The sequence below is a fragment of the Calidris pugnax genome, unplaced genomic scaffold, assembly GCF_001431845.1.
Source record: "Calidris pugnax isolate Ruff unplaced genomic scaffold, ASM143184v1 scaffold68, whole genome shotgun sequence".
Classification (NCBI taxonomy): Eukaryota; Metazoa; Chordata; class Aves; order Charadriiformes; family Scolopacidae; genus Calidris; species Calidris pugnax.
Window position 1 is genome coordinate 1,362,788 of NW_015090921.1, and position 25,207 is coordinate 1,387,994.

At 41.9% G+C, this 25,207-nt stretch overlaps 1 long non-coding RNA gene across 1 annotated transcript in view; it reads right to left on the bottom strand.

The window, feature by feature from the left end:
- The window catches only part of LOC106892728, a 43,657-nt gene that overhangs the window by 1,524 nt on the left and 16,926 nt on the right, over positions 1 to 25,207 (bottom strand). The window contains exon 2 of the long non-coding RNA XR_001412932.1: positions 264 to 366. This is a non-coding gene — a long non-coding RNA (uncharacterized LOC106892728). The remainder of the gene's footprint in view (positions 1 to 263; positions 367 to 25,207) is intronic.

Sequence of the window (25,207 nt, forward strand, 5' to 3'; positions counted from 1 at the left end):
AAACCCCTCACTTTGGGTGAGATTTGCACACAAGTAGTCTTGGAATATGCTCAGGCTATTAGGCCCTGTCTCAATGGATTAGCTGGCTCCTAAAGCAGAGTAAACTTGGGTTTGGTTCTCTTAGCACGTGCCACTGAAATGAACGTGTTTTGAACCAAAGAGCCCTCTGCAGCACAGATTTGAAGATAGTGTTTTAAATCCTCACTGAGGTTTATGTATGAAAAAACAAAACACCCACAACCTCAAAATTTAGGGAAACTCACCCCTTTTTCATCTGAAATGTTTTCAGACTACTCCTTTTTCCAAAAACTTGCTTGCATCTTCTTCACAGAGGGGAGGATTCATCTGCTGCCATAGTTCCCTGTACTAGAGAGAGAGAGAGTCAATTACAGAAGGAAATTAGAAGCTGACATAAAGGTCAGAGAGTAGGTGAACAAGGGAAGGGAAGTTCTGAAATTACACAGCTATTGCAATTAAGGGCTGATAGTCCTTCTTCTACGGGTCATAGGATCTGTGGCAGTTTTGATAAATGTTTTAACTTTTATAACAGATCTATCAAGGATAGCAATGGCAGAAGAAAAAGTTCACTTTACAAAAATCACTTACAAGAAAGGAGTCAAAAAGTTCCTTCAGCTTCCTTAACCTCATTGAATCTGGGTAATTCAGCTGCCACTCTCAGCCTCAAAGCTCTTGTTCTAGAAGCACTTTTAATATTTGCCAAACTGCTGGCTAAATCTCTCTATATACACACTATCAGATTTGACAGATGATTTAGAGTTTCAGATTCCAGCATGAGTAACTCTTGATTTAGGATGCAAAATCAGGAAAGAATAGATCACATTAGATTTAATCTAGGATTTAATCTAGGACAGATGTAACGAAATTGAACCCTATTGAAATTCTGGGCATTCTTTCAAATCCCCGTATCTCAGCAGTGTGTTGTTCAAAACTAAGAACTGTTTTTGCTCTATTTGGAAGCAGGTAATATCACACTGAGAAGTACTGCTGTGATGGTACACAAGGAGTGAGATCAAAACCCTTCTAAAGGATAAAAAGGAGTTAAAATAATAACTATCTTACACTATTAAGGTGGTCTAATAAGCGTGTGCATAGTCTTAATTTGCATTCATATTATTACTGAGAATAACTGGTTGCTGGATCATATAAGGAACTAAGTTTTTCCATTATGACAAAGCTCCTGCCAGAAACAGAACTCTGGAGTTCTTTCTGAATGACAAAAAAAAAAAGTGAGGGGTTGGAAAAAAAAAAAAAAAAAGAGCAGAACTCTGGAGTTTTTCTGAATGACAAAAAAAAGGTGAGGGGTTGGAAAAAAAAAAAAAAGAAGGGATTACAGTTAAAGAAATCCTTCTTTTTCCTTGTAGCTGACAAGAGTAATCCGTGTGTTTCTGTAATAGCTGTACTTGCTTTTGCAGGATTGCTGGGTGGAAGATCACCTCCTGAAAGCATCACACAAAACCACACCACAGCAAAATCAAGGTCTGGATTACCTGCAAATCAGTGTCCCCATAAAAAGGTAAAAAAGGAAAGCCTCTCAAGCCCAGATAAAGCACGGAGTGTGGTGTAGGATGAACAACTAAGGGAAGGAGCCTGACTAAAGTGACAGAGAAGGCACACAGAGTGGTTGCAGCAGATTTGCAATTTAGAGGGGAACTGTGTTTCGTTATGCATCAAAAAGCAAAAATCAGAAGACAAAAAATATTATAAAATGATACCTAAAAGTCTTTAGGAAATACCAAGGATAAAAAGTAAAGGCTGTTCCTGAACGTAGAAACAAAGAACAATCACTGAACCCCCCAGAAAAATCTCACAAAACAGGAGAAATTGGCTCTGTAAGAGCACAGACTTGGAGAAGGAACACAATTGAAAAGCTTTGCTGTCTCCAAGAAAACTGTTTTAGGCAAATAAGAATTTGGGATCAATGTCAATCGTTTGACTATACTGGTCAAGTCCATTTTCTACACGTCTACTGTAGCTGAGTCCAGATCTGAATTGAAGAGGCATGACTTAATAAATCATGTATGGCTTTAGGAATATCACCACCATTCTCACTCTACGGTTTTTTCATACAGTTCTCCACTAAATGCATTTAAGCATGTACTGTAAGAAGAAATAGTGAAAAATTAATCCTATGGCTTTATAAGCCTTATCAGCCCCAGAGATGGGATAAGTAAATCTGGCATTCTTTTTTCCTTATTTCCTTCCCCTTTTTAGCATGTTATGACACATGGCATAAGCAGAACACTGAATTCCTACTCATCTATCCCATCTATCCTTTTTCTTACACCTTATATAGATGCATACAGTGATACATAAGAAGACTCTTTCCTTTGAACCTTAAGACCCATAATCAATGCATAACAATAATGTCTCTTAAAATCTAGTAATTTTTAATTGTTGTTTAGTCATTTCTACTTATTAAAACCACACTGCCTGCTTCACTTTGGGAAAAAAAGCCAACAAACCCCCCCCCATTTCTGTGAGGAAGCTGTATCTACCTACAGCAACACCTCTCACACAGGATGTGGCCACATTGTGCTGTAACCACTGCCCGTGCCCTGAGGGTTACATTCTGTGACTAAATGGGACTGGAGTAAGGTCACTGCGATACCAGTTGGACACCGTATGCACCCTCCGTGTTCCTCACGTTCTGGTGACCTCTCCCCGACACTGTCTTTTGACTGCCCATTCTCTGTACCCATCCTGAGGTTCTCCCAGGGGAACACTGTGCAACTGCCAGAGTCCTCACCATCCACCAGAACAACCTTACACATTGACTTCTTCACAGAGCCTTGAGATGGATCATTTAAATTCTGAAATCTGTTTCAAACCTGTCTGATTCTAGGTGGAAGAGTGATTGAGATTTTTTTGTATGTTTGCTTATAAAGAGTGCTCTCTGAAGCAGAGCTTCCAAGGCGATTAAGCCCAAGTACCCTAATTTTCTTGAAGCAAAGCCTAAGAACCATTTTCCTCATGCCTTCCACAGTGTCTCAGTGAACACTAGAAGTCAGCAGAAGGCAGAGAGAGCACTCACCTTCAAGAGCAGTTGCCATCTATAAACACCAATGCACAGAAGAGCTAAAAGCACTTAACAGCTCATTCAGAAGTTCAGCTGTCAAGTCTGTGGAGACTCTTCCTGCTTGTTCTAACTTCTTGGTGTTTTCCTCCTTTGACAGGTAGCACACTGAGTATCTAAAAGCCTCCCCTCTCTCTCACTGTCAGTCCAGCATGTCTCTCCCTAGAGCCCTTTCTCCTCAGGAAGATGTCAACAGCTTGCTAAAGCCCTCAGACTACATCAGGGAGGGGGAGATTAAATATACCCAGTGCGTGATAAAGCCAGGGGCAGGAGGAGGGCACCTTCTGTCAGAGGAGCCTGCAGAGTGTCCCAGTAAGATTTCAAACAGGGAAGTCACACAAGAAAAAAACCTCATTTCCCTAAGACTTGCAGAAATATGAACAGCTGCAAACACCTCAGTGAAGGGGGCACAGCAGAGGTGGTATTTACTGTAAAAGTTAAATTGAGCTCTAGGGGACAGATGAGAATTAGTCCAAAAGATATTCTTGACCAAAAACATCAGCTAAAACAACAAACCCAGGGTAGAATCATTCTTCACAGGACTGTCCCACGCACACACACACCACCAGCCATCTGCATCACACAATGAGAGACGAGAGGGGAGTTTCAGAACCAGGTTAGCAGGGTTGTAGCCCACACTCCTGCTGCAGACAGATGGATGCTCTCATTGTAAGGGGAACGTGGAGACACAAGAGGCACAGCTGAAATTACCTCAGTTAAACAGGCCAGAATTCCAAGGTAGGTCATTCAGGAATTTTCCTTCTGTGTTGGAATAAAACAGCTTAATTCCTGCACAAAGTCCTAATCCTTCATTTTACAACTCATCTTGGCCATGGCACCTCAGCCACCAAACTTGGGTTTTCTGTAGTTCCCAGGCATCTACCTCAAAGTAGTTCAACCTGTAATTAAATACCTAGATCTTTCTCCAAGAGTTAACTCTGAAAATGAGTTATTAAGTAATATGCAGTCAGAAGAAACAAGCATTTAAATAAAAAGCACCTTGCCTGTTATGACGGGTTAATGTTCAGAGCCACACACAAGAGTGTACGTGTTCCTGAGCACTGGACTTTTCCTGCCCTCTCCCTGCCCCTTGTATTTATCTTTAACTTTGAGGTGTGACAATCTTGTTTCAAAGCTCAAAGCACCGACCATGTGCAATTAGAACTGGTTAAACAGTGTCGATTCCTTTGCTGGCCCAGGACCAGAGTGTCACTTCTCGTCCCAGCTGACTACAGCCTAGCACATTTTGTCAGCTCTAATTTCAATTAAGATTTATAGATATTAGTGACAATAGGAATAGGATGGAGGGAAAAAAAGTACTCAAACTACTGCGGGAGCCTCTTCACCAAGTGCTAAATATACCCAGGCTCACATAAAAGCATTTAATTTACTGAGTAAATGAATTCTCATATATGGTTCTAAATTCCAATTCAAGAAAAGCTGCTCCAGGGTCCAGACTGGCAGCACTGGAAATGCTTTATTTTCTCCATTGCACAGAGGTGGGAAGCCTGTGAAGGTCTGTCCAAAGCACTTAGACTTTCCGGGAATCAAGCTGCTTTGTTCTGTGCTCTTGGCTGTTCTCCAAGCTCAGAGGGGAGCGGTACATATATTTCTCAAAAACTTGAAATTTTAATCAATAGAAAACATAGGCTTGATCATAACTACGGTGCAGTAGCAATAAAATTTCCCATGATTAATACGAGAGAAGACTTCTGGTTCCATCTTGAACGAACAAACTCAGAAAAGAAAAAGCAATGTGAAGCAACAATATTTTGTTCTCTGGTTAAAAGCAAGATCATTGTGCATCCAGGTGTTCATAATTGGGGAAAAGTAGCTGAACAGACAGGTGCAGATGAGACAACTGTAATATTTGATTCATACTGTAATTCCAAATGAAGGAAACAATAAAAAGGATTAAATTAGTCTCGGTGAATCAAGAGTCAGGAAAAATAAAGTACAACCACACTTTTATGAATACTGGCAGGACCCCATAATTTGTACATTTCTAACTATTCATGGGTGTGACAAACCTGTGACAAGGCTCACCCCCACTACGTGCATTAAAAAAACCCAAACCTAAACCATCCTGCATTAAAAAACCCCAAACCTAAACCAAACATGTCCAACTGACAAGGAACATAAGGAGGCCAATATATGATCTTGCACATGACATCTAGCATGTCATGAAAAGCACAGAAGTAGACCAAGACATTGGGGTCAATGAGTAAGTTTTACTTAAAGGGAGGAAAAAATCACATGGATGAAAGTGTAAGAGATGTAAGCACTACAGCAATCATGTCCTGCAGCAGCAAGAAGGATGTCACAGGTCTAACTGTACCTACCAATATATCTGTTCTTGCACATGACATCTAGCACATCATGAAAAGCACGGAAGCAGACCAAGACATTGGGGTCAATAAGTTTTACATAAAGAAAAGGGAGGGAAAAAAAAAATAATCACATGGATGACAGTATAAGGAATGTGAGCACTATAGCAATCAAGTCCTGCAGCAGCAAAGGAACAGAACAAGAAGGATGTCACAGGTCTAACTGTACCTCAAACCCTTTCAGTCTGTCCCAAACACACCCACCAGGTAATAGCTACAGCTTCTGTACCTCCCTTGCCTGAAAACAAGGTGGTCCTGCCACATTTATCAACCACTTTAAGACCCAGCCAGCAAGATAATAAATACACCACTTTTTAGACCTCTTTCTGTGGTGATCCATAATGTCAAATAGGCAAAAATTCTGCTTCTATCCAAGACAGAGCTTATTCAATGATCAAAAGGGTCCTTAAATTGTGGATACTAGCTTAATACAAAGGACTTTCATACAAAATTCCTTACAAAAGGTCAGTCTCTAATGCTAGTTGAGGTAAGAGCAGCTGACTCCCATCTTTGGAGAGAGTCAGACAGACACTTGCTGTTCCTGTATTTCTTTATCAGCTTACATTTGCTCACAACCTGTTTGCTCACCTTCTTGCTTTGGTCAATATTTTCAGCCACTGGGTTCCCTCTGACCTGGGCTTCAGTGTAGAAATGATGCAGAGCAACTGGAGTCAGGAAAGGCTGTTCCTAATCAATACTTCTCTTATCATTTTCTAGAGCCTCACTGTGCATTTCCTTGTGATTTTCTACCTGAACTGCTATCAGCCAAGCAGATACCCCAAAGGGAATGAAATACACAAAGACAGTTCTTTTTAAGTGCATATAACGTGCTTTCCCTGTAGAGGTCAAAAAGTACAGAGAGTAACAGACAAAACCTACAGGCAGTAGGGCTGGTTTCTGCAGAGCCTGAAGAAAATGTGCATTTAAACTAGCAACTGTTAAGCATATCAAAATCCTCTTCCCAACAACGTTGTTGGAAGAGACCCACCCAGTTGCATTTGGTTGAGGAGCGAGATGCTATTTTGTCAAGCTTAACAAAACAGCATTTTCTCAGTTGGGGCTCTTAAAAGCAAGCACTAAATGGATTTTGGCATGTAGAGTTTTATGAACAGTGGCTCTTCTTTGTAAATCCCATTTCTCAGACCTGGGCTGTTACAAATGCTACTAAAATTATACCGACCTGCAGAGGTGTTTCAATAGAAACTGTATCAGGTACCTGACTGATTGTTTGTAGCAGGGAGATTCCCACTGCTGAAGGAACATCAAAAAAAAAACCCACCCAAAAACCAAATGGACCAAACAAAAGAGGAACTATATATTATTTTCGTTCTCATTCGAAAGTCATTCACAGAAAAAAAAATGTGGAAAGAAATATCAAAATCTACACACATTTCCAAACAAATCAATACCAGATAAAATGCCATTCACTGCTGACATCCAAAAACCTGCAAGTTATATGGGCAAAACCCAAATCCTCCCTGCTCCCTTACCAAGTCGTGGTCAGCTGCGAGCCCTCGAGGTATTACGAACTGCATCCAGGAGAGGACACAGTATTCAAGATGCAAAGAAAGAGCAAATAAGCTGCGCAAATTTTTAATCCCTTGCTTTTGAGACAACCAGCGAATGATAGAATCACGGCAGGAGCCAGCAAGAGTACAAACAGGCTTTTGCAGAAATAAAGGGATAGCACAAATACTTCAGTACTAAAATCTGAAATGGTAGAACCCAGAGAAAAGGCTAATCTTTAGAAAGGACATATCATAGGAGTGGAATAGTGCAATGGGAGTGCCTGCTACCATCCACTACCTACCTCACACTACATACAGAATTAAAGTCATAATTCTGAGTGAAAATCTGTGCTAATTGAAAACAGACCTTGTCGCAGTGCCATTTAGAATCACATTTTAAATCACATTTAATCAGAAACTTAGAGCTGAATTACATTTAAAAAAAAAAAAAGCAAACCATTGAGAATAAGATGAATTAGAGGCCCATATTTAGAGGCCCCAAAGAAAACATGAAATGGATGGTATTATACAGAGAATAATATGAAGGGGGGATCAATACTGATCAAGCAAAACCATGCTATCAATTAGCTATTATTTGTTCTACCTGAATCAAGGTTCTGGTTTATCTAGCTCAATGTGCTGCTGCTGACATACAGCAGTAACAAATACTTAAGAAGAAAGATGAAAAAAAAAAAATAAAAAAATCTTAGTAACCAAATATAAGATTCTCCGACCCTGATACAATTCTCCACCCACTCCCCAAAATTTAAGAACAGGTTTAACACAGCTACCAGATTTATAAAAATCTTAGTAACCAGATATAAGATTCTCTGTCCCTGATACAAGTCTCCGCCCACTCCCCAAAATTTAAGAACAGGTTTAACACAGCTACCAGATCCAGGGTCTCACTGGCTGGCAATTAGTAATAAGAGCAGTGGAAACTTTATTAGAAATAAGCAGTATGAATCAAAGCCTTCTACCCTCCTTCTTCTCTTCTCCCTCTTCCTTCTTCTCTTCTCTTCTCCTTCTTCTCTTCTCCCAAATACACCCTTTTCTTTGTAAATACAACACACTATGGATACGGCATTAAAATGCCCAACTCCATATTCTATACTGGGTTTTTTTATCCTGAACTGGTATTTTTAATTTAGGCTCCTATAAGAAATACCAATAGTAGGTCACAGATCAGAGTATCATTAAGGAAACACAAAGCTCTAAAGAAAATCATTCATAGCACATCTATTACTACACTTGTCTAAGCTCCAGTTCTGCAAGAAACTAAAAAACATCACGAGCACCCTCCACACGCATCACATCAGGGCCATACCTTCAAGCATTTATCATGTATTTGAACCACAAACATACATACAACAAACAGTAGCTTCTCTCTTCTTTAACTCTAGGAATGCCCCAGGCAGCATCACAGCCTAGACATCATTCTCACACCATCATTAATTCTTACAAGCACATTATAACACAATAATTATACACACTTCACACCACACAAAAGGTAGGCAACAGAAGATCAGTTAAGGTTATTTATGGAATCTAGTCCATCTTTTGCCAGTCTGACAGTCTGTCCAATAATCCATCCAGTCTCGCTTAACTCCATTTTAACTGAAATTAGATCTGAACACCAAACACCCACCTTTTTAAAGACTATTTTTTGGATTTTAACTGAATGAGAGCCTTAAGAGAAACTTGATGTTTTCTCATGCATCCACGGCAAAGCAATCTTGATTTGGGTAGGATGGGGGGAGGGTGGTGTTGGACGTGGTGGGGGGGTTGTATTTGTGGGGTTACTTTTTTTTTTTAGAATTAAAGTGGCCATGAAAACATAAAACAAATACTGTCATATCATTTAGACTGAGAATAAACTTCTACTGAGACATCCCCACTATCTGTCCTTTCTTATTGCTGTTATCAAAATGAAAGAAGTCTTAACTTCCATAAATAGATAAAAAGTGATGGATACTCCTTCCTGTGAGCTATTGGACAATTTTGCTTTAATACAAAATACGACGTTTTCTTGTTTCCCTTGACAGCTTAAGAGAGAAACTGCAATTCACCAAGGAGTTGAAACAATATTAGTTGATCAACAGACTTCTATCTGATGTTGCAAAATTGCAAAACCTCTTTTCAAAGGCTTATATCAGCAAAGTGGGGAAAGAGGAATAAAAGAGCGTGAAAACAGAGACAGTAATTACTAAAAGGAGAGTAATTAAAATAGACTCGAGACTGCTTGAAGCAAACATGAGTAGATTGGTCCATTAGGGCAGATTCAGCCTAATTGGTGTTAACAAATAAGGAGAGAGAGGAGAGTGGGAGCCTGGGAGGAAAGCTCAGCACCTATGTGGAAAAAAACCAATCTGCTGTGGGAGAGAAGGGAATGGAAGGGTCAGGTGTACAGGGAGACTCTGGTCTATGAGAGTTGTGAACAAGCTCCAGCATCTCGTCTGAGAATAACCCAGGCCCTCAGTTCCAAGGAAGCATGGGATGTCCTAGGACCATTTAATAACTGGCACTCACTTGACTCACAACAAAGAAGAGAAAGATAAAAATATTTAATAAAACATGGAGCATCTGCCTCACAGGTATTTTTGGTGACAGATTCCTCTACAGAGTGGAGAGCCAGGCTGTGTCCTGTTACACAGACTATTCACCATCTAAAATATTCAGATGGTTTTGTGCACCAGTTTGCCCTGGTGATCCATGGCAGGTTTCCAGATGTGTTGTTTAGTTGTATAAGATTCTTGTATCAGAACAGAGGGAGGATTAAAACGAAATAGTGAATGAATTAATAAATAAAGTTCATGGGAAGTTAAAGGTTCCAAAGAATTTCTGAAAGGTAGCTTTGCTGAAAATTTCTCTCTTCCTTGTCTGCATATTGCCTGTATGCTGCTCCCAAAACAGGTTTTTCTGATACTGTATAGGAACATGTATAGTAAGTGTATGCAACAGCATATACCAAGATAGCGCCTATCTCAGGCCTTGGATGCTAGAGATGCTACAGGAAGGAAAAATTGAAATTCCAGGAGTTTTAGTTCAAATACTACCCGTGCCATAGGCAATGCACTATGACAAATTGTGTCTTGTACTGTTTATGCCTGTTTCCCCATCAAGAAATTAAAACCAAAAACCAATAAACTGTTATCAACCTTGCAAAATAGAAAAAATATATCCACTATTTCCAAGGTGGACAGATTCTGTGAGGACGCAGGTTTAGCTTCAGATGCATTTTCTTTATGCAGTGGCTATTAGGCCTATTGATTTTAGTGCAGTGATTTTAGTGATTTTAGGAGTATTGATTTTAGGCTACCACTGGCTTTTTATTGTGATACCAATTCAGGACCAATACATCTAAGGGAAGTAAACTAAAGTGAATTCTTTGTGACCCTTAATCAATGTAGCTGTTTGCTTTCAGGCGATGGAGCGACACTGCTGTACCACCAGTGCTGCTATTACTAGAGAAAAAATAAAAAAAAGAGTCTTTTTAGAAGTCTTATTTAGTTCCTTCTAAATCTCTAGTGCATCAATGGCAATATATATTTTACACAGAAGAACTATTGATATTTAACACCAGCCAAGCTGTGGATTTCTCTCAGCCAGCTAAATGCACCTGAATCGCTAATCATTTTGTCTACTTTAAGATTTTAACATAAACAAATGTTAGGTGAAACAAGGAAAAAACCTTATCTGTCAAACAAATGTAGATAAAGCTTTAGAGGGGCTAAATCTAGGGCAGTATGCCTTTGAAACAGGTAAAAGCCGGAGAAAAAGTTCAGCTTGAACACTCAAAGAAACAGCAGGACAAGAAACCTTCTTTTACTTCTAAACTGAGCACTTTTTTTTTTTTTTTTTTTGAGAAATAGCAGACATGGAAACTTTAAAGCCTTTCTGGTTTCTTTTCAGAGCACAGCCAAACTTTGAAGTCTCATCCAGAGAAGCTATACACAAGAAATGTGATGCAGCCAGGGGTGGCAAACCACCCTGCCCTGTGTGATGGGACTGTGAGCGTCAGGGTGCCCCTGGCCAGCACAGCCCCGCTTCTGCCAAGGGATGCCTAAGGCAGCCCCTCAACAGCAACCGCTGCTGCCACCTTCAGCTGCAGCCCCACCCCATCAGGAGGAGAAGCCAGCTCCATTCTCCACAGCCCTCCTGTGGAACTTCATCTTGGCCCTGCCATTTCATCACAAAATCCCTCCGAGCAGGAGGGAGGAAACAGCGAGCGGGGGAGAAAGAGGTGCGAGCAAAAAGATGGGGAAATGAAGAGAGCACCCCCTAAACCTCACATCCCTTCCCCAAACCAGGCTGACCCCTCCTCATCACCTTCCATACTACCTATTTTTTTACACTTTTGACTTATTACCTCTGCTAATCCTGCTGTAATCCCCTACCTCTGTTCCCTGCTCCTGCAGTATCCAGCCATCCTTCCCTCGCCCCATTCCTGCATCCAGCTGGGATGCTGCTGAGCCCTCCCTGCCTTCCCTCCCCCCAGCCAGCAGCCCCCTCCCCACCCACCCTCAGGACACCAACCCAGGGCTGCTGACCCCGCTGAAATGCTTTATGCTGACTCTGGCCTCATCCTCTCTAGACTTCTTCTTTAAAAATTAAATAACTATATGTATTTCTTTAGCTTTAAGTCTCTTTAGGTCGAAGAAGAGCTTCGGAAGGCAATGCATTTTTAATGAAGGGTGGAAAACTGACAAACCATTTTTAGATACAGCTGTAATAAATATTTTTTCTCTATCTTTTTAAGGTTGGTTTTGGCGGTGTGGGTTTTTTTGCTGCACAGTTACTTTAAGACAGTTGCTTTCACAGCTATATATGCATTAATACACTAAGTAAAATAAATTAATCTCTGGATGAAAAGAATATTAAAAATGAGATTCATTAGTAAACCTGTACAATTTAATCTTTCTCTCAGCCCACTATTTACACAAAAGGAAGAGAAGATAAAGATAGAGAGAAACCTGCATTTTGAACATGGAACAACAAAGCAATCCCTGGGCTGTAGTTGCCCTGGGGCCATTTCTTTCCATTTTTGCGGATTAGTGTAACCTCGTGGACTTCAGTAGAAACTCCATCTGCTCCCATCAGCTGAAGATGTAGTCCCTGGCTGCTGTGCTGAGCCACACTCCCTCCACAGCTGCACCAGTGGAACTCTGTTAACTCCACTGGAAACATATTTGTCCAGCTGAGCATATTAGTGGTCCTACTATATTTAGGACCTACTGTATTTGTTTTTCCATCATGGGAAAAAAATATTCTCCTGCCCAATTTCCCCCCCCCAACTCTGTTTTCAAAGCTATTTTGTTTTCATTGCCTTTTTTCCCAGTTATCTGGCTATAACACGAGGTTCCAAGAGGAACCTGGCTCCACTTCACAAGTGCCTGGTGAGTCTGTGGTTGTTTCCAAGGGTTTTGGAACAGAACTAAAGCCCTTTGTCCAGCTCTTACATTTACCTGTCAGCAATCACCTGCTCACCTTTGACTATGTTGAAACAGCCATGTTTAAATAAGATGCATTTTATTTAAAAAAAAAAAACAACAAACAGAGACAACACATCAGAGAGGCACAGGTTAGCAGGTTGCTTTCCTGTCCTCCTGGGCCAAGCAGAGCACACTCCCACATACTTTGATCACAGATACTCAAATGCAGCTAATGTGGAGCTGGTGCTTGAACCTAAAAGCTGATCATAAATAAATCTTCCACACAACACAGCCCCACAGTTCTCCTCCTGCCACGTGGGATTCAGCCTAGCCACGAGCCAGCGCAGGGCTGTGATGGAGACAGGCCATGGGGACTGTCAACCCAATATACTAATGTCTTGTTTTCCTTATGGACTAAATCAGGCTTGGAAATCCACTCTCGTAGAAGACAGATTTAGTGTTCATTATAAACCAAATGTTTACAAAGATTAAAACATTTCCTTTTAACTTATCCCACCTCCTCCCAGCGGGGCCCATCCGCTGCTCTCTTGGCCGTGCAGGGCGCATGCACCGACGCGAGGGGTTTTGTTCTCCCTGATTAACCACATTTGCAATGGAGGAGGAGTCAAGATGAATGGCTGCTTTCCTGCCACCCTCATTCAATCATCTGGAAATCTAATTTGTATCTTATTTGGCAGGCGAGCTGCCATCTGCTCCAAGGATATGCTCCAAGGGCAGCTGCCAAATACTGAGCAGACTTTCTGCCATAGGGAAAACTAATTGCCTTTATTGGACTAATACAGGTTGAGAGCTAATGACATAGGATGTTTCTCCACAAAAGAACTAAAAAATATGTTTTGGTTTTTTTTTTAAATACAGTTAAGATTACATTAACTTCTATAAGAGCTAAGCCTTTCAAATGACCGACATCCACCCACATGGGATTGTGACTCAGTTGTAGGGCCAGAGCAGCAAATGAGAAGCTGTTGGCCCCACAGGACTATTTCTGCCCTATAAAAGGTAACGCGCGTGTGTAGATGTGCCCTGCCTGATCTGCAGCCGTGAGGAAATGGAAATGGATTAGCTGTACAAAGAACATAGCTTGAAAACACCACATCCCATGAGAGCATTATGTGGTCTACATCTTCTGCCACCTTCCTTCTGGATCTCCAGCCTCAACCAGATCAGGGAGGGAAACGTTCTTGGCATTGCAACGCCATTTTTCAAGATTTTTAAAGTATTTCCATTCTGCACCAGAATCATACTTGACCTCACAGGAAGAGGGAAAGGGGGAGGGAGGAGCTCTCTAAAATAGTCATCACACAGTTAAGTTTGTCATATGCAACAAGCATGCAAAACTCAAGCAATTATTGCAGTCAGTTCTCTCAAACCCTCCCTACAATTCCTCCTGGTTTTGAGAATGTTCTTGGTAAATCCGATTAGAATTGACACATTCCCAGAAATATCTAGTTGTGATAAATGGAGTATTTTTTCAAGGAAACTGCTGGGGTTAGGAGGAATGGGAGAGGACATGGGGGAAACAACCAGTTTCAATCACAACACAAACAATCTTCATTCTAAAATTTATGTTTAGGGGAAATACCCAAAAGGTTTCTTGTCACTGTTTTTTTTCCACAAATACTGCTCTGTTGCCCACACATCATCAACTTTCCCCCTCACTGCTTTTTCCAAACACAGTGACCACGGCCCTCCTGACTCAGGAGCCGTGTGGGATACCCAACCCATCCCACAAGCAGAAGAACTGGAAAAACATCTCTCTGAATTTCTTCAGTGTCGTGACGCACGCAAGTTGCACTAAGTAGGGACCAGATTACAGACTAAACTGGGCACCAGGCACCCTGCTCTCCCAACATTCAAATTAATAACGCCAAAAAATCTGGGTGGGCAGTTTCTAGGACCCACTGGCTTTTACTCATTTGTGTTACACTTCCAAAGTACATGGGCAACTTCTAGGCAGAGAAAGAGACGCAAAGCTAACAAGGACACCATTTCACATGTCCACTGAGCTTTACCCTCACTTCTAAAAGAGCCCAGTTGGCTTTTGTTCACTCATGGTACACTGCCAAAGTACATGGGCAACTTCTAGGCAGAGAAAGAGATGCAAAGATAACAAGGACATCATTTCACATGTCCACTGAGCTTTACCCTCACTTCTAAAAGAGCCCAGTGATGTCACTCGTGACAAATGCAATCCTGGCCATTTCTGTCCACAAAGAACAAAACAGAGTATCGTGTTCGTTCCTATACAAGCTGGAACAGCTGTACAGGTAGGTCTTCTGCATTGCTGGCCTGGAGTAGGTTTGAAGCAGAGCTTAGAAATAAAGAAATCTCACTCTCTATCTTTTCCCTAATTCCCGCAATGATTCAGATGCAGGATGATAGAAGGGCTGCTAAACATGGGACCTCAAATGAAAAGTTTTAGAACTCTGAGTACGTGCTCTGTTGGCGTGATTCTGTGCTACCACAAACACTCCCTGCTCCTCTAGTGCCTTCGGTTCCTCACTGACAAAGGAGAATAACAAAAAGAGACTTGGCAATATAATGTATCTCCACATGGTACTTTTTCCTTTACTGACATAATAAAAGAAAAGGTGTGGGAAGGAGGGGGAAAGGGTAGTGGGGACAAGAAAAGAAAGTCCTTAAGCATTTTAAATCCCACAAAGTTATTTGCCAGGAACAGGTTTGGGTAAATGGGCAGAGAAAGAAAGAGAAGGAGGATAGGTGAGAGTTAAGTCAACGTGCTGTGCCACTATAAGCGTGCAAATGAAAGTTATTACCAAAAAAGAAAATAATACCACACATCTGCCCACAACTGTGATATCTTGTGGCCAAAAGAAATACATATAATTTCCTACATCTCAGCAGGCAGCAGCAGCCACTCTTATTGAAGGGAAGCCCAACTGTCTGACCAGTCTCCTCCTGCAGGGTGGCCGGCAGCGAGAGTGCTGGCAGGGCAGAAGGCTGGCAGGAGCAGGGCAAAAGGCTCTGGGCACATCCACTGAGAGTCTCAGTCCAATTCCTTTGTATCAGCAAGCTCCAGGCTATCAGACATGTTTTTGTACTAGAATTTATCAAAGAAGGGAACTACGCGCTGGCAGGGCAGAAGGCTGGCAGGAACAGGGCAAAAGGCTCTGGGCACATTCACTGAGAGCCTCGGTCCAATTCCTTTGTATCAGCAAGCTCCAGGCTATCAGACATGTTTTTGTACTAGAATTTATCAAAGAAGGGAACTAGGTCTGGAGTCACCTGTTCTATTCAATCCTTCTGTCCTGCATCCACACCCAAGATAACACCCTGCTCCGTACAGCACCTGAGAGCAAGAACATGCCCTGCTCTTGGGGGCAGAGACCTACACAGTGTATAGACTCCTTCGCCTTCCTTCTTGTAATCCCCTTTCCTGTTCTTCATTTTAAAGTGCCTTATAGCATCCCAACTCCTTTAACTGGTCAGTATTCCTGTATCTGGACATGAGGTATGGTGGTGGGTTTACCCCAGTGGGCAGCTCAGCCCCACACACCTGCTCACTCCCCCAAAGAGGGATGAGGGAGAGAAGCAAAAGCAAGAAGACTCATGGGCTGAAATAAAGACAGTTTAAGAGGAGAAGCCCATTAGGGAGTTTATTCACTATTTCCCATTGGCAGGTAGATATCGAGGCACTTCCCTGGAAAGCAGGGCCTCGGCACGTTTAACAACAATTTGGGGAAGAAAAGAATACATAACTCTGAATATCCCCTCCTCCATTCCTGAGCTTTTATTGCTAAGCACGATGGTGGTCTGGAATATCCCTCTGGCCAGCTTGAGTCAACTGGCCCAGCTGTGTCCCCTCCCAACTTTTTGTCCATCCCCAGGCCATCATTGGCAGGGCAGCAGGAGAACCAGAGAAGGTCTCAATGCTCTTTAAGTACCGTTCAAGCAACAGCTGAAGGTGCATCCTGCTCACGCCCGCATCAAGCACACCAGGACACATGGAGGAGTTCACTTCCCCATTACGTGGGCCAGTGGTCATCAGTGTCACTTACAGCTTATTCAAATATCAGCCTCTTGCAGATGGAGAATTTCTGCACAGAGGAGACCAAGGTAGCACAGGAAGGTCACACATAATCTAGCAATGGCACAAAGTAGCTGTATTAATGGGAACCATGAAACCAGTAAAGATGGAAAGGCTATAAAGACCTAAGAAACCTTAGGGATGTCAGAAGGTTGTTTATACCAATAACCCTTGGAAACGTGAACTGAAGAGGATGGGTTCTCCTCTGGTGTTGAAGACTTTTCTCAGTGGCAATGACACCAAACCTCACACAGAATAATTTTGTATTAATGACAAGGCACTGGCAGCTAAGGGCAGGGGCTCCAGCAAAGATGGAACAGAAGAGCCAGGCAAAGAGCAACTCAGAAGATGTGAAAGAAGGAAGAAAACAGAAACTACAGAGATGATTAAAAAAGCAGGGAAAGGCAAGCTGTAGGTGACTGCCTTTTTCCCCACACACACAACTGGCAGGAAACTTAAATCCACATCTACTAGCATTTGTTTCTACTGGTTTCTTCCATTGCAATGATCTTTTCCCTGTATATATTTATTATTGGTAGGTTAATGTCATCTCAAGCTCCTTTAGTGGAGGAGGACATTGCAACTGCAACATGCAGCAGTTATTTTCTTAACACGCCAGCATTGCAAACCTCATGGCAAAAAATCACAAGCCAGACTCCCCAAAATAATCACTTCTGCTAATTCAGGGTTCTTATTTGTAGCCTGCATTTCTTTTCTTCAGGGGGTCATATTTTCAACTGTTATGTCAAAAAGTTTCTATTAAATAAAAAAAAAGCATACGAGGTTATTAAATGTTTATATGACTCGCACCAAAATATCAACATCATTGCCAAAATATTGTGAAAAAGCAACACGGAAATTTCTGTGACTTTCTGGTGTTGGTGACATGTAGATACAATCCAAAAATGAAAACTTTTGATCCTCATACCTCTATTTTTCTTCTTGGAATTTACTTTCTACCATTCATCTTCATACGGCTCTTTATTCCACTGTTTCTATATTTTATCCTACAAATTAATGAATCAGTGTTGTATACGTGTTCGGGTTAAATGAAGGAGTAAAAAGATACAGAGGTAACAGTAAGTATTTCACAGCCCATTTTCTTTATCTGCTCACGTCCTTTGGTGGGGGCTGAAATGTGGCTGGTATTTGCTGTTCTTGTTTTCCCTTGTTGTACTATATTTACTTAAACCCTAAAACCTCAGGGCACTTCACTCACTTTGCGAGACCCAATGGACAGTGCTTGAAAAACCTCAAAGTAGGATCAGGGATCAAATTATAAATGCCTTTGAGTAACGATCTGGAAGTGTCTGAAAAATGCCATACGTCTCCATAGCACTGTTGTGATACTAATAAAGCCACTGCTTAGAGGAGGAAAGGAAAGTATGAGCTATCTCCTTAAAGCAGCTGACCTCTCAGTCTCAGAAAAGGTTAGGGAAGGATATAGGTTAAAAAAAAGCAAACCACAGAAAACAAAACAAAAAAACCAAACCCAAAACACAGCAAATGTCACAGCGATATTTCCTGGACGAGTCACTTAAATGTTATTTATTGTGCCAAATACATTTCCAAAGCAGATGTCTTCCACAATCTATTTTACTCAGCCACATCAAAATACAATGGTTGCAGTTTCAGCCTTCTAGGCAGGATTACCATTCACGGGGCCCTGTAGGACCAGTTCATCCCAGCACAAGAGCAGGAATTCAGGATGTTCCTCTGCTGCCCTACAGCCTTCTCTCAGTTGTACAACGTGCCTGGTCTGTTGTGAAGTCTGTTGTTTGGGACACTACGAACGTCCCTTATATGGGGCATTCTGACCTACACCTTTAGACACAGCCCTCTCTAAAACATTTGTCACCCCAGACTCAGGCTTGCTCTGCCCTTTCCTTTGGTATTGCCACCTCTGCAGCTCGTGGACAAGCTTTGGGGAGTCTGGGGTTTGGGGTCAGGCCCAAAAGCTTTGGCATCGAGCGTAGAAGTTTGTCAAAACAACGTGAAACTTCAAATAAATGTGATTTCCTTACCTGACAAGGATGTGACAGACAACTACAAGATTCATTTCATTGCACGTGGTTCCTTTTACTCTCTACCCCTTATCCATTTATATATTTAGACCGTGTAGATCTCAGGACAGAGATTTGCACAATTTGAACATTTTTAGAGGCCCCTGAATGACGCTAGAATTGAGTAACAGGTCAGGCTGAGGACATTTTCAGTAAAACACACCCTATTTCTTCAGGGAAATTTTCAGGGAGAACACTTTGAAAGGTACACAGATCTACAACTTTCCCTCAGTAAAACCTCAGTATTGGCTCAGTCTGGGTCAAACTGATGCAAAACAAAAAGGCTATGATTTTTTTCAAGTAGAATGAGCTATTCAGTTTTGAATGAGTTCAACGTTAACCTACATTTGTTTGAAGATGCTGCCTCAGTCACAGATGACCTTTGCCATCTTAGGGTCCTGTTTCTCCTCTGCTGCCCAGACATCTTGCACAGCATCTTCTGTTCACCTTCCCTCCTGAGCAAGTACAAGGGAGATGCCACAGTTATGGGACACCTCCTGGGAGCTGAGAGACTACCTGTACATCCATATATCTAACTACCTTTACAGCTGAGAGAGCTCAATCAGCTGAATACCAAATCCTTGATGTTTTCCATTCACATTTCAAGTCTTTGGTCAAGAGTTAAAAAATAAAACTGAAACGCCAGAACTAGTCTCTCCCCAGGAGAGCAAGTGAATTTACAAATAGTTCTATCTAACAATAATGATGAAGCTACACAATGTTATTGCCACATATAACATTAATACATTACAGGCTCTCAACTTCTAAAGTTTGCCTTCGTGACTGAAATCCAGTTGCTACATATATCTACAACCAATTAACCTTTGAAATTAAAATCAGACACCACCACCAATAACAGCAAGAAGTTCATTTGTCCACAATTAAGAAGCTGCAATACAGGTTTTATTCTAAAGGTCCTGAGCTGAACTGTGCATCACTCAATAATCCTTTAATCTGAATAAAGGTCCTCAGGGTGGGTGTCAGCACACAGCACACTCTGTCACAGCACCAGAGAGCACCCCTGCACGGGGAAGTGCTGGTTTTTTTCTTTACCACATCAACAGAATTGCTTTGATCTACAAGGCTGAGAAACAGTGGAGAAGCTGTTACCCCAGGTCTGTTGTCCTCCATAGAGGTGACCTCTATTACATAGTCTCAAAGATGAGAGTCTTGCTCCCTCTCCCCACACAACTCCCCTCCTCCTCCCCTTATTTATTTTTTTTAAATACAGTAGCAACCTACACACCAAACAATGAAGTCCCAGTAGAGGAAGGCATATGACTGTATCTTATTAACTTGTATGCAGCACATGGGTACAAAGCCTCTTTCAATCTGATCAGACTGTTTTTCATCCTTTGCTCAACAAATGCCTCCTCTCTATCTTGATATAATTCCCTTCAGCTTTGCTCAAGCCTGTTAGTTTATACTACAATTTCCAAAATGTAAAATACATCCTGAATTTAGCTCTAAGAAAGATCAATGGCTCCAGAGACTCAACTCCTCTGTTTAGCGACCAAACTACACAACTGCATAACACCAACACATAGGACTTCTCACACGTGCCTCAGTGCTGCTGCTGTAGAGGGCAAAAGGAGAGGAAAAGGAAACAAAAGTTGTTTCTACAGGCAATTCAGTCCCTTAGCACAGGGTGTTGGACTTTAGTTTACTGGTTTTTAAGGGCTTTTGAGCATCATGGGCTTAGTTCAGCCTTAGCTACGCTTGAGTCATCCCATCATTTTACAGACACCACCGAGCTGCCATCACAAGGCAATACAGATCATGCCTATCAGTGCAGGTATACCTGGGCTAAGAAATAGAGCACACTCATTGTTTTAAAATGTTATCAGAAATAGCTCATTTCAGCTTGCTCAGAAGGGTACTGGCTGCAGCACAACATTGGCCACACTGCAGTATCAAAGAACGTTTAAAAAAAAAAAAACCAGCCTGGTTAATTCCCTCTAGTTCTCTACTCTCTTTCATTTTATTAATCAACTATTTCAATTTCTTCCGTGCTAAATAGCTGTATTTAATTTCATCATCCTGCACCTAATACACATGGTTACAAGCCGAACATGTGATTTTTAGATGATCGAGATGTGGCAACAGAATCCCTCTGAACATCTTTTATCTCTTGACCTCCAGCTTAGCGGCATGTTTCACATCAAGAGCTATGCGAGCCCAAGGAAAGATTTGCCTCCAGGTGTCTCAAAGCTTATCCCTCACAATTATTGATCTGGGTTGTCTTTGCATTGTCACTCCGTTGGCCTGTCACCATGAGCAAGCTAACTTAGAAGACCCACTTGGGCTTTCTGGAATTTGCATTCTCATGCTGTGCCCAGCCTGTGGCAAGCGAATACAGCCAAAGATTTAAATCAGTGATCTGTACTGAGCTTTCTCCTTCTCCTTCGTGTAAAAGAAAAACGTATCTTGAAAGATATTTGCACAATCACAGAACCTCCTTCGTGTAAAAGAAAAACATATCTTGAAAGAAAACCTATCTTGAAAGATATTTGCACAATCACAGAAATAATTATCACCAATTAGGAGAGGAAAAAATAGCAAGAACAGTGCACTTTTGAGTCTTCAACTACAACAAAGAGAGGGCGGCAGAGCCAGCTTTGGGCAAGCTGAAATATGGCCTTGCCTTTTGGATACCGATTAGATAAAGTGTTTGGATGATGTTATAAAGCAGGCAGTGAAGCCCTGTACATCTGCTGCTGGCTGGTTTCACAAAACTCAGATTTGGATAACTTTGCCAGAGCTGAAATAATCACCCTTAGAGTGTCACAGGCAAAGGTCAAGATCTGCAGTACTGAAAAGAGAAGCTGAGAAGATATGAATATACAGCCCTGCTCTACTCCATCTTTCACGTGAAGCTCCACTGAAGAAGGATTTCCAATTACACAGGATCTCTCCCATCACAAATAGAACAGTCTAAAGTAATATCAGAACAGTCCAATTCACCCCAACTTTCAGGGAGTAGATCAAACAAAAGCATTAATTGCATTTGTCTAATCAATCCAGACACGGTAGAGATGCTGATGTTCCTCACTACATTGTTTCTGAATGGGACTGGCTGTGAGCACTGCAAGGGGATCCACAGCAAAGCAATTCTCCTCAGGAGTTTTCAGGCAGAGCCATGACTAGGGTATGTAGGACACTAAGTATGATCTGAGGGAGCGGTTTCCCAGGAAAAGATAAGAGAGAAATGCCAGTGTCTGTCACAAAGTAAAATCATCCTTTCTCTAACAAAGTACATGCTTGCAGTCTCCTGAAAACGTGAGGGACTCCCAATGCTCCAAGAATGGGAGTGAATACAAAAGAAGAATAGGTAACAATTCACTTACAAAAGTAAGAGCTTTAGCATCCAGAAAGCCTCAGTATTGGGGCTATCCTGAAGCTGTTTTGGAGCTTCACTGACAAAATTAGTTAATAAAGGATCATTAAGAACCATGACAAATGGTTTCTGTTCAGTCACATCAATGACAGCAACTAAAGATTGATGACAGATAACTAAATGAAGAAGAAAAATGCTCCATTTCCCTAGCAAGACTCAGGCTACATTCTGTAAGAAGTGTTCTACCAAAGATTTGCAAAATCCAGTACTAGTGAACACAGATTTGATCTCCTGGAGAAACACTTGGCCGTGTTTACCAAAGTAGGGGAGCTCCTCAGCCTTCCGCTTGAATTGCAGCTGGTTCTATGATGCTTGTGTTTCTGGACGTCAGAAGCATCACAGAGAAGTCTAACATATTTATTAGAGAAAATCTAATTTTTGATTTCTTTGTATTGTTTGTATCCAGTCAGTCTTTGTATCTAGGGCTGAGAAAGATAACTGCTGCTCTGAGGGGGTAAGGCACCTTTAAGACTATGTCCTTCATTTTTCCCTGCCACCATTTTCAAAGCTCCAATCTTACTCCTCTTGACATTGATGATGACATAACATTAATGCAATCGTTTCTCTAGCAGCTTAGAGCAATTTTGTTAATGAATGTGACAGTGACAAGGCTCGACAGTGCCTGACCACCACCACAAACCATCCAGAACCCTGAACGGTTTCACTTGATGGGATTTAATATAAATCAGACACCAGAATTTGTGGATAACATATTATATAAGTCTGTTTCTTATGCCAGCTTTGAGTAAATAATTACTTCGAAGCAGACACCAAGAATTAAATAGCAGGAGGTTTTAACCACGGAATGAAGCATTACAAGGTTTCTTGTAAATTCTTGATGAGGGGTTGAGAACCACAGTGCATCCCCCCCCCAAGCCTCTAGGACAAACCCACAGACCTGATGGAAACAGCTGACAGTAGGCATGGCTTTGGATTTGAAATATTCATGACAATTACTGAGCCTCCAAGTCAAGGGTTGGCCTTCTCTAACAGTCAAATGCTTTGCAGAATATGGGAAGCAGGCAGTGGATATGATATTTGATGTGCTCGTACCGACCAACCAGTACTGAAGATTTATTATTTAGAAAAAGAATTCTGCTTATATATGAAAGAAGTACACTTCTTAACTTCACTGTGTTGAAAGCAGCTGTAGCACAAAACATTACATCTTTATCAGCACTGAATCCAGCACGAGGAGAGCTTCGATTTAGCCAGCTTACAAGGGAGATCTCAAAAGAATAAAACCAAAACACATACACACCCCAACGGCGCAAGACACAGGGATGGCAATTCACCAGGCAAACTCTTTTCCTTTGAATGCTTTCCTATGGAAATGACTGGCTGGTGAAGTTCATGCTGTTCTGCCTGCTTTCTGACTGCCTCCATTCAACAAAGCTATTCCTTCTCTGGGAAGGAAGGGAAAATCAGCCTGGAGGCCTGCAAAGACACTTAGGCTACATATAGTTTTATTACAGGTAGAGTTGAGACCAGCTAATTTCAAGATTACCTGAGCCTTCCTGTTGCCCGTAATCACCAGACTCCAACTGCTTGGCTTTGAAGCCATTTTTTCCCCCTTGAGCTGAATTATTTTGGAAATTTCACCCATTTCTGAAAACAATACCAGTGGAACAGCTGTTTGGTGCCTATTAAAATCCAAGATGAGACAGGAGTGCAAGTTCCTGTTTTCCTTTATCACACTGAAAAGAGCCTGCAAGACACATGAACTTATCTTTCTATTGCACTGAGCACGGATAAAGCCTCATCAGGAATATTTCCACCCATTTGGGGTAAGACGCTTCAAGAGTGATAAAATCTAGTCAAAGAACATCCAGATGAGAGGAATAAAAATGACAGAAAGCTAAAATACACCAACTACAAAGAGCAGATTAGACACACAAGCACCATACAGCCTTAAAAGGCTGAATGAAGCCAAAATTCTTCAAATATGCAAAAGGCTGCTACCCCAAAAAACCAATAAAGCAATAATATGTTCTCAATGTCAGTTTAAGCCTGTTTTTCTTGTCTTATCCACTATTGCAAGATGAATAATTAAGATAAAACACTCGGCAAACTTATTTTTTTAAAAAAAAGAACGAACCCACAGATAATCACTGCAATAGATGCTTTAAGGATCTGTCACCGAGGATTTTAAGAACAAGTCTGGCAAACATCACTGAGGCTGATTTATCTGTCTATAGATCTAGATTCCACATCTCTACATAGACATCTCTACATAGTCAGGGCTTCTGACTTCATTATTTTCTAGATGCCAAACACACAAACCCAGTAACCACCTCTGATAAAGAATCACGTAAGTGTTGTATAACACAGCTTTGTATAACACAGCAACACTGTATTCAGAAACACTGTATGTAGCTGCCCAGCAGAGTTTTAAATTCATAGAATGGTTTGGGTTGGAAGGGACCTTTAAAGGCCATCTAGTCCAACCCCCCCTGCAACGAGCAGGGACATCTTAAACTGGATCAGGTTGCTCAGAGCTCTGTCCGATCTGATCCTGAATGTTTCCAGGGATGAAGCATCTACCACCTCTCTGGGCAACCTGGGCCAGTGTTTCACCACCCTTGGTGTAAAAAAAATGTATTCCTTATATCTAGTCTAAATCTACCCTCTTTTAGTTTAAAATCAATACCCTTTCTCCTATTGCTACAGGCCCTGTTAAAAAGCCTGTCCCCATCTGTCTTATAAGCCCCCTTTATGTACTGAAATGTCACAGCAAAGTCTCCCCAGAGCCTTCTCTTCTCCAGGCTGAACCCCCCCAACTCTCTCAGCCTGTCCTCACAGCAGAGGGGCTCCAGCCTTCAGAACATCTCTGTGGCCTCCTCTGGCCCCACTCCAACAGGTCCATGTCCTTCCTGTGCTGAGGACTCCAGAGCTGGACACAGAGCTCCAGGTGGAGTCTCCCCAGAGCGGAGCAGAGGGGCCAGAATCCCCCCCTGGCCCTGCTGGCCACGCTGCTGGGGATGCAGCCCAGGATGTGGGGGGCTTTCTGGGCTGCCAGCACACATTGCTGGCTCATGTTGGGCTTCTCATCCACCAACACCCCCAAGTCCTTCTCCCCAGGGCTGCTCTCAACCCATTCTCTTTCCAACCTGTATTGATACTGGGGGTTGCCCTGATCCAGGTGCAGCCCTGAGGAAAGGGACTTGGGGGTGCTGGTGGACGAGAAGCTGGACATGAGCAGACAGTGGGCAGCTGCAGCCCAGAAGGCCAATCACATCCTGGGCTGCATCAAAAGA